At 36.7% G+C, this 10,534-nt stretch overlaps 1 long non-coding RNA gene across 1 annotated transcript in view; it reads right to left on the reverse strand.

Moving 5' to 3' along the window:
* LOC139130449 (uncharacterized) overlaps nt 1-10,281 on the reverse strand; it is an 11,214-nt gene extending 933 nt beyond the window's left edge. Inside the window, exons 1-2 of the long non-coding RNA XR_011551858.1 lie at nt 10,164-10,281; nt 1,356-1,424 (exon numbers count right to left, since the gene is read on the reverse strand). This is a non-coding gene — a long non-coding RNA (uncharacterized lncRNA). The remainder of the gene's footprint in view (nt 1-1,355; nt 1,425-10,163) is intronic.
* Nucleotides 10,282-10,534: the final 253 nt, after the last annotated feature.

Raw genomic sequence — 10,534 nt, forward strand, 5'->3', positions numbered from 1 at the left:
AGACAACTGTGAAACAAACTTTGAAATACAATGTAACTTTGGACAATTCAGAGCCCTTGTTTTCGAGTCAGTGTGGCACAGTCTTTTTATTGTTTGTTATTTTCGATGATATTCCGCAACATTTGCATCCAAGCAACCTACCAATGGCTAACAGCCCATCTACCTATCTATTTGTCTATATATTTGCCTATATAGCTATCTTTCTTGCTATCCACCTATCCGTATCCATCCATCAATCAGTTCGTCCTCTCATTCACCCATCCATCCATCATTTCACCCATACGTCCTCCTGTCCCTTAATCCGTCCTCATCTGTCCATCCAACCATCCATCCATCCGTCTGTCCATCAATCCGTCCATTCGTCTATCCATCGATCGATCGATCCATCTATCCATCGATCTACCCATCCATCCATCCATCCATCCATCCATCCATCCATCCATCCATCCATCTATCTATCTATCTATCTATCTATCTATCTATCTATCTATCTGTCTATCTATCTATCTGTCTATCTGTCTTAAAATATTATCCCAGATTCGAGGCAATTGATAACAACCGCCATCCCGATATATTAACACGGGTTTATGTCTTCTTATGTACATAGCTTCCCTTATACACATCTTAGACCAGCTCGCGATCCAATATTTTAACATTTTCTACCATAAAAAAATAATGACCTTGGGAATCCCCTAAAATATGTTTGGGAACCTTAATATTTTGAGATGACGCATGCGCAGTGGTGCTAATCAACACCATTGATGAAGACGGCTGGATAGTTGTCGAAAGCTCTGGATGGAGAAATAATTCTCTGGTGCACTACAAAGTATTGAGCAACAAGAGGATTAAACATTCTGTCACGTTGAAACGTTTTACGGTGTGTACTGAAAAATCAAGTCTCCGAGCACAACTCTCACCATACATGGCTGATCATAAGATTTTACACAAAGTTTGGACCTTAGGAAAGCTTTTATCATGAAATCTTAATTGGCGGTGCCTTTCATGTAGATAAGCATAGCAGCTTTCCCTCACACTGAGGCAACGTTTATGTGTCATGGGAAAGCAAGTCTGAATAGGAGAAAAGTCCATTTTGCATTCAGCAAAGGGATGATTTTTGACACTTTTACAGTTATGTACCATCGTCATTTCGTACACTGAGTGACTTTATGCAAGTGTTCCATGTTTTGTAGCTATAACAAAAAGTCAAAGAAATGCGACTTTAATTTGTCCTGTTAATAAAAGTCATTATATCCGAGGTCGTTGGAGCGGCGTGACATTGTTAAGAGAAATCGACAGGGTATGAAATGGTAGTCGTTGCTCGATAAATTTACATGCAATATTATTTATTTCCTTACCAAAGGCTTCAACAACTGCCATGCCAACACAAAAAAATACCATTAGCGTCAAGGTCTTCATATTGCACGCTGTAAAATAATGACGGTATACTCAATGAATGGATACCAATGTTTTTATTTGTTGTCATTTTGTGAATGCTATAGGCTTCGCTGAAGCACAATTTTTGTGACATGTGACATATAAATGTATTTCTATATATGTATGTATGTATGTATGTATGTATGTATGTATGTATGTATGTATGTATGTACGTCAAATTTCATATACTTATAGAGATTGAAAAACGAATTCTGTACATCAAAATAAATGGTTCTTTTGCACAAAAAAGTTGAGCCTATAGTCCACGATATCTTAGTTGTTTACTTAAAACTATTTGTGATACAGGCTGCGCTCAACATTTTGTACCGAAACCTCAGAGAGTACCAATGACAAACTTACAAATTTTGCAAACATGAAATTAAAAAAAATTATATTACCATGCCCTGCCTGTCGCATTTTGATTGGGCGAGCTGAACCACGTGACTGACCACAAATACACAGTAATGGTCTGTTTACATGCCCGTGAATATGAATAATAAGATTAACAACTAAAAGTATCGTAACTTTACAGCTGAAACGTAAATCATAATCAATATCAAAATAAAATAGAGCACTTGTAGGTCAAGTTGAGATATTTTTTTTTCTGAAAACATCCCCGGATTTGCTAATTTTTTACAGCGCGCGTGACAGTGCGTCGCGTATTGCTCAGTTTCTGGGGCCCAGTTGTCGTTCGCTCCTGAAATTTTCGGAAATTTTGACGGTTTTCTTGGGTTCGCTGATAATATAATGGAAATAACAGACTCCGCTCTGACCATTAACGTTTATTTGTGGGCGCGGGCTCGAGGAAAGCCAAATTAACGGGCTCGGCAAGCCTCGCCCGTTAATTTTTGGCTTTCTCTCGCCCTTGCCCACAAATAAACGTTAATGGTCAGCGCGTCGCCCGTTATTTCTATAGTAGAATTAAAGAGGCACTCCCAGTTGGTAACATTTTTAAAACACATTTTTTTTAATGCCAACGGTCGATATTTGACGTGGCGACTGCGCGCGGATCGCGAGATATCGATAAAAACATGTCATTTCCCGAGCGCATTTTTGACACCCCGAAATTTCAAGTTACGATCGTTTCTGATTTTGACCCGAAATCCCCCGAAGGTTTGTTGTTGTGCTGATTGACGATATTCTAGGGAGTCTACAATAAGTTCGAACGACGCATTTAATTTACTTCCCACTGCAAAGACTTTATATACAGCATTATGCCATTACCCCAAGTAAGTTTTGTAAAACTTCTCCTTAGTTTTTGTCGTTTTCATCGTTCTAAATCAGTTGTACTATATTTTTAACCAACACCACATAAACATCAGTTTTTACGTGTCAAATAGCCGCCTCTGATGACTACATTTTGTCGTCTGCCACACAGTACGCCGCGCGCGTGGTATGCGTCTATGCATACCACTCGGCGGCCGCTATGTATCAACCGCACGTAACTGTGCTTGTCACCTATGCGAATTCTGGTGGAATCAAACTTTGTTTTCCGTGTTTTCTCAGAGTCAGTAAGACTCGGTTTTCCCCCGGGAAGCATGACCGATCACCGACGCGAGTGGTACTGTGGCGTACAGCAGCGTTAGCATAGACTCGTACTCCATAGCTTAGTTGACAATGGCCCCAGTGCCGAACGTTCGATGTTCGGAAACTGAATTTAGGTGGGCCACCGGAATTCAAACTTATACTTTTTTGAGGACATGTTTTTATCGATATCTCGTGATCAGCGCGCAGTCGCCACGTCAAATGTCGACCGTTGGCATTAAAAAAATGTGCTTTAAAAATGTTACCGAGTGGGGTGCCACTTTAATGTGTCCACAACGCGAAATGTAACATATAATAGCCTGAGCAGTTCAACAGACGAAAGGGTGGGAATAAAAGACGTCACTCTCTAAGTTTAGTTATTTTATTCAACGACTATACCTGATCATTATGGAGTATTTACTTCATGTGAACAGTACGCAGTGTAATTGAGCTTGCGAAAACTTCCGCTCAGTGCACGAGGAATGGCTTAGAACACCAGCTAAATCACGAGGGAAATCAAACGTGTGTACCAAAATATCAAGAAAATATGAAATTACAGGATAAAATCGGTGTGCATGATACGCTATGCTACACCTCGAATATCTATAGATTTATAATAATAATAATAATAATCTTTATTACCCTTAATCATAATAATATTACAATTCAATAATGAATGTACATCTGAGTTGTGCTGTGATAAAGGGTAAATGGAAACGGAAAATAGCAAATGCTAGTCTAGTCCGTTCCCAAAGACATTTTAAGAAAACGAAGAAGGAAAAGAAAACTGAAGTATATCGAGGGTAGTGTACATGAAAGTAGTGGGATTGCAAAGTAACCTAATTGTAACAAAGTAACTAAGTGAATAAAGAACAACTACATAAATAAATATATAACTAAATAGATACATTACGAGTAAGTAGAAATGCGTAAAAAAGAAAACGATAAGAGAAAAAAAAAACGTATATAAAATATATATATATATTTAAATATGATATACATATATGTAAAGTTGAATATAACTCTTCATCACTTAAAAAAAAAAAATCGTGTAAAAGTAGACTTGAAAGTGCTAAGTAACTAACTAAGTGAATAAGAACAACTACATAAATAAAATAAATATATAACTAAATAAATACATTACGAGTAAGTAGAAAATATGTAAAATAAAATAAAATAAAAAAAACCAAAATGTATAGTGAAATATATATATTTATATATCTATGATATACATATTTGTAAAGTTGAATATAACTCTTCGTCATGTAAAACACTAACCGTGTATGAGGAGACTTGAAAGGGATATAGATTTGTATCAATGACGTCACCTTTTTAGGCAAATGACAGACTTAAATTCATAACGAATAAATTTATCCGAAAGCTCACAGAAGGAAGGCCTTATCGCGAGGTCGGGTTACGTCATATGGAGGAGCACCATACTCAAGAATGCATTTTACGTAATTTTAGTCTAACAGACTAAAAATCATAAGATCTTAGAATAGCGTTGATATGAAATATACTATATAAATCAGAACTTTGGCAGGTATATCGAAGTTCTTGATGACATCAACACGACGGCGGAGACGCCCACTCGTAATATTATCGCTTTTGCCCAACGATAGAGTGATAGAAATTCGATATAGAAGTGATGCAAATGTGAAAACACTTCGAATCCACCAATGTAGATTTGGAAATCGTCACCAAATCTGATAATTTCACAATCGTTTTCGGGGCACTGAGAAGCTGCACTAATTGTCGTTTTAAGTTCAAGTACATGTCCTCTGCTCACTCTCGGACGAATCTTTAGAAGAGACGATCGTAGGCCGGGCCCAGCCGTCTGACACATCGAAAATAGGATGTCAAGTGGTCGAGCCGTCATTAATTTACATTCTCCTGGACGTTGATACAAAGAGTGAAAATGTGATCAGTATCGGCGCTGCTGTGTCTACTTTTGAAGAGGAACAGAAGCGAGCAGGTATTTATACTCCTTGTACTAACGCGTGACCCCGTGCGCGTGACTTTGTCACCTGAGTAACGATAGGGAATGCCGGGGTCCCCGGCAGGACCATTGTAGTTCCATGGCAAGACAAACAACTGCACGTTTGCCACTCCTGGTTGTTTAGTTTATAGTTGTACGTTGTCTGCAGTACATGAAAGGACAGGCAACGTTTATCAATGAGCCGACAACAGGATTGTTACATGTAAACCACCGATCAGCCAGTTCAACATCGCCCCGTGTTTAAACATAAGCACACTCAGAAATTACAGAAAACACTTTTGCCGAGAAAAACGACTCCCGGGAATGCTACATCAAAACAAATATCCCTTGATAGAAGTTATCTGATGATGACAAATGCATAGTATGTTAGGTTACGGAAAACAATCTTCATGTCTACTTGCAGTGTAAAAATGATCCTCACTAATTTCTAGGAGAGAATTGTGTCTGTTTTGCCAGACGTGTGATACACTAATTTTCAGATCACATGGCAATCATTTTTCCTAGGCTGTAAAATAAATGACAGAGCGGTTTTTCGACTTAGCCATATAGACGATTCTAAATCAGGACACTGTGTTCATATACAGTTGCAAACAAAATCTCTCTCATGATGAGCTGTGAAGAATCTTAAAGTACACAGTAGATTAGTTGAAAATGAGAAAATACAGTACGCAATCTCTTTAGTTGCTCAAAGGGTCTTCATATACTATATATATATATATATATATATATATATATATATATATATATATATATATATATATATATATATATACAAAATGTATACAAGATATATATATATATATATATATATATATATATATATATATATATATATATATATATATATATATATATATATATATATATATATATATATATGCATGCGGTACCATATACAACATGTTTTGCATGATGCTCATCGTAAAATTTTAATGTTGCAGCGATTTTGACGTGGTGAAGTGTTTAGATATCGTGCCTGAAATACACTGTTTGAAATCAAGAAGTCGCACAGGCGCAGTTCTGACGACCCCTGTCCTTTAATAAAAAATTTAAATAAAGGACAAAACACCAACTAAATACCTAGTCAGTGTTAACACGAACGAATAAATATGAGGACCATGGATTGAGGACTGACAATTAACAGAAAGCGAGCAGCGAATATGACGTCAGCATTCTTCCTTCGTGACCTAAGTTCCCGCGAGACTTCAATTTTCCGGTGGTGTATTGAACAGAAGCACGCAAATACAGTGTAAAAGCAGATTCAGGTTGGTACTTTGGTGTAAATTTTCATAAACGTCGTTTGAGAGCATCACATATTCTTTTGGGGAAACGGTAAAAATTAAATGCTTTTCCGTGCGTGAAAAATGTGAAACGGTAAAAAATAAATGCTTTTCCGTGCGTGAAAATAATGATAGTAGGCTAACAATGTAGGTTCAAATACCCCGCTTTTGGTGACCTATGATAAAATACTGGTTGTATAGCAATACAAAAGAGAATACTGAAGGGAATTTATTTTGTTTGTGTGAGACAATGGGAAAAGTACACGTGTGTATGGATATATTTCATTCCTTGAATTTAGTGTTTCCATCTGTGTGAATCATGGAGTCTCTTTTTACCTCCATGTGTGAACACAGATTAAAGTCGATTTTTTTAAGTAACCGTGATGTTAACAAAGTTTCAGGATACCTTTCACAGAATGAGTAGCACTGTGCAATGTACAGCAATGTTTCTGTACCGCCAACTATACTTTAGGTGTGTCTGCCCATTTATTGGAGATGTATGTTTGTATGCTGTCTGTTTTCTGAATAGACAGTGGAGCGCTCCACCTATAGTTTCTGTGGACGGTCCTACTTAAACAGGTCATTACCGACCCTCAGAAAAATTATTCAAAACTGAAGTTGCTATGGCAACCGCGGGCATCATAAATGTATGTTTTTTTCGAAGGATTATAAGAAGTGAAATGTCAATTTACACAGTGCAAGTGTTCATGATATATAAAAGCTCTATTATCTGTTCTTTCGACGTAATTTAATATTTTTGTCCTCTCTGTTGAACAGACTTCCTGTCCTACTCCAAAAAATCACGTCAAAATTCGTAAGTGTTCATTTCTTGTTTTCTTCCAACTCTTTTTGTCCTCTCTGTGAAATATACATCCTGTTTCACTCCAGATAATCATGTTGAAAAGCCTGTAAGTGTTCACTTTGTCTATACAGCCTATTTGCGTGGAATGTCAAATGTTACTTTATTTTATTTCATTTCATTTGCGTCAACAGCGCCATGGCAGTTGGCAGCCACTTATACAGACAAGTGTAAATCTAAATTTAAGTATAACAGAATTGAAAAAGAAGAAACAACATCAGGAGACATACAATAGGTTATGATCACACGGGAAAGACCGCAATGTTATTTGTTTCGTACAATTGCAGTGAATGGCAAACGATTTCAATACAGTGAATTAAATAAGCGGGAAATGCGACCTGAGTAAACCCTTTCTTTGTAAAATCGACTCTCTTATCAGGTATGTGAGTAAAGTCCTTTCTTCTGGCACTCAAACGAGAAACGTTTAGACCAAAGAAAGAGAAACTATCTGTACAATTACAATGTGACTGTCATAAAAGACATCTACGCAGGAATACACAGTCAAAAATATCCCGTATGTCAACGATATTGTTGAAAATTTAGATCTTAGTCGGGATAAAAAATTATTTCTGATCAATAACTCAATAGATCGTACACAAAGGGTTGCAGCACAGTACCGAACTGTGGTAGAAGGCCCCTACTTTGTATGTCACCTTACCATGGGGGGGGGGAGGGAGGGAACGGGGAGGGTCATAAAGCTAAAACTATAGTTTCTGGAAGGAAACAAAATTAGAGCATACATGTTAGGGACTGGACATAAATTACAGGGGGGGGGGTGGGCCGGTGTTTTTCGAAAAACCGCTGCGTAAAAAATAGTGACCCTTCAAAAGTTCATGCACAAAAATTAGTGACCCTCCCCCTTATCCGTGCATGAAAATAAGTGACCCTCCCCTGTTACTCAATACCCCCCCAAAAAAAAAACCCGCAATGTGTTAAAGACCCCCTTCTGACTTGCTATACTTTTTAAGTCGCCCTCCCGAAAGGAAGGCAAAATGTGGCCGATATAACGCGTTGTCCAAAAAATATCAAATCATATGTGTGTTATTCATGTAAATGTACTTTGCTTGAAGTGGCAGGTAAAAAGTGCATGCCTGTACAAAAAATGTAATTTTTTAGATTTATCTATAATGTTGATTCACTATACATGTAGTCGACTATAAGAAAACTACGAACGTGTATTTTCCAGTATAAAACTAGCTGTATCTGTTCAATACAGATGTTTAATAACTGATATAGATATACTTGATTAGCATGGGTTGTTCACAAGTGCACATGTGAACAAGATATTTGATTTTGGAATTTCTGTCAAAATGTTGATCCACTATACATGGGAGTCTATGACAAAACTATACATGGGAGTCTATGACAAAACTGTCAAAAATTTTCAGAATTAAAAATTTGCACTATTTGTGCATATATGGACCCTGAATAATTGACACAATTGTGCTTGATTAGAAGAGGGTGGTAAAATGTGCATCTGTGTACAATAACTTTGTTTTGGAATTTCGCATAAATTGTTGATCCACTATACATGGGAGTCTATGACAAAACTGTAAAAAAAAATTTTCAGAATTAAAAATATGCACTATTTGTGTATATATGACCCTGAATAATTGACATAATTGTGTTTGATTAGAAGAGGGTGGTAACACGTGCATCTGTGTACTATAACTTTGTTTTTGGAATTTCACATGAAATGTGGATCCATTATACATTGTAGTCTATGAAGAAACTATGAATAATTTTTTTAAATACAAAACTTGGCAAATCTGTGTAATTATGTATGCTTGATTATTGATATTTATGTTCTTGATTAGACTAGAGTGGTTACAAGTCCATGTGTGTGCAAGAAATTTGATTTTGGAATTTCACCGAAATGTTGATTCACTATACATGGCAGTCTATGGTGAAACCCTATGAATAATTTTTTTCCAATAAAAAAATAGGTAAAATTGTGCATTTATGTACACTCAATTATTGGTACTAATGTTCATGATTAGACTAGAGTGGTTTCAAGTCAATGGTTGTGCAAGAAATTTGATTTTGGCATATCACTTAAATGTCGATTTACTATACATGGCAGTCTATGATGAAACTATGAATAATTTTTTTTCCAATACAAAAATAGGAAAATCTGTGCATTTATGTACACTTGATTATTGGTATTAATGTTCATGATTAGACTAGAGTAGTTTCAAGTCAATGGGTGTGCAAGAAATTTGATTTTGGAATTTCACTGAAATGTCCATTCACTATACATGGCAGTCTATGATGAAACTATGAATAATTTTTTTCCAATACAAAACTTGGTAAACCTGTGCATTTATGTACACCTAATTATTAGTATTAATATTCATGATTAGACTAGAGTGGTTTCAAGTCAATGGTTGTGCAAGAACTTTGATTTTGGAATTTCACCAAAATGTTGATTCACTATACATTGTAGGCTATGAGGAAACTACAAATAACTCATAGGTTATCTGATCCTAAATTGTTATTCAAAAGTTGTTCGACCTGAAGCTTCCAGTTGTTATTGATGACACTATGCACTATTCTGAACAGTTTGTATTCTGTCAATGTCCTCAAAAAATAAAAAATGTACATACAGTGACATGAACGTTTGACACCGACCTATACCCAATGTATTGTCAATGGGAGAATGATGTCAAATAAGTAATCTCCCAAATTGTTATTGAAAGAGTCATTATAGGGGACAGTTATGCACAATAGTGTTGAATAAGTAGAAATCATGACAACTTAAATCAATGTGGCTTCTTGGATCATCAATACATTGTTTATTATACCTGAAATTTGCGCCCGAAGGGCGCGCCGAAAATGGTAATGGCAGAAAATGAAAGTGCCAGGAGGTATTTTTTCTTTTTTCAGTATTCCATAACGTGCACATGCAATTTCAGCTTTGATGCATGAAAAAAGGTGACCCTCCCCCATAGGCTTGCACAAAATTTTATGACCCTTCAAAAATGCTTGCGCGAAAAATGGCGACCCACCCCCAAAAAACACCGGCCCACCCCCCCCTGTAATTTGTGTCCAGTCCCTTACATGTTACCTGGTTGGTTGGTTGGTTGGTAGGGACGGCTTGATGTAAGCTTATATATCCACACGGTTGTAACGCACTGTACTGTCAATCCCAGGGTGGGTTTACTCTGCCAGCGCGAACCCTCTTCATTTATGACTCTATATATGCTTTACTGTGTGCGTGAGAACCTCTACCTTCGTGCAAAGGCACTCAAGTACTAAAAGTCAAATAGCTGACATGTTCCGTGTTGTTGCTTGAGTTATTACCGATGACGCAAAGAACGGCTCAATATATTTGTGCTGTAATTTTCATATCCCGAACTTTCATATTGTCATTTTGTAATTATCACGCACTGTGCATGGCTAGTAAATCACGTTAAATTTCTAGACGCATGACACCAT

Source organism: Ptychodera flava, chromosome 4, assembly GCF_041260155.1.
Source record: "Ptychodera flava strain L36383 chromosome 4, AS_Pfla_20210202, whole genome shotgun sequence".
Taxonomy (NCBI): Eukaryota; Metazoa; Hemichordata; class Enteropneusta; family Ptychoderidae; genus Ptychodera; species Ptychodera flava.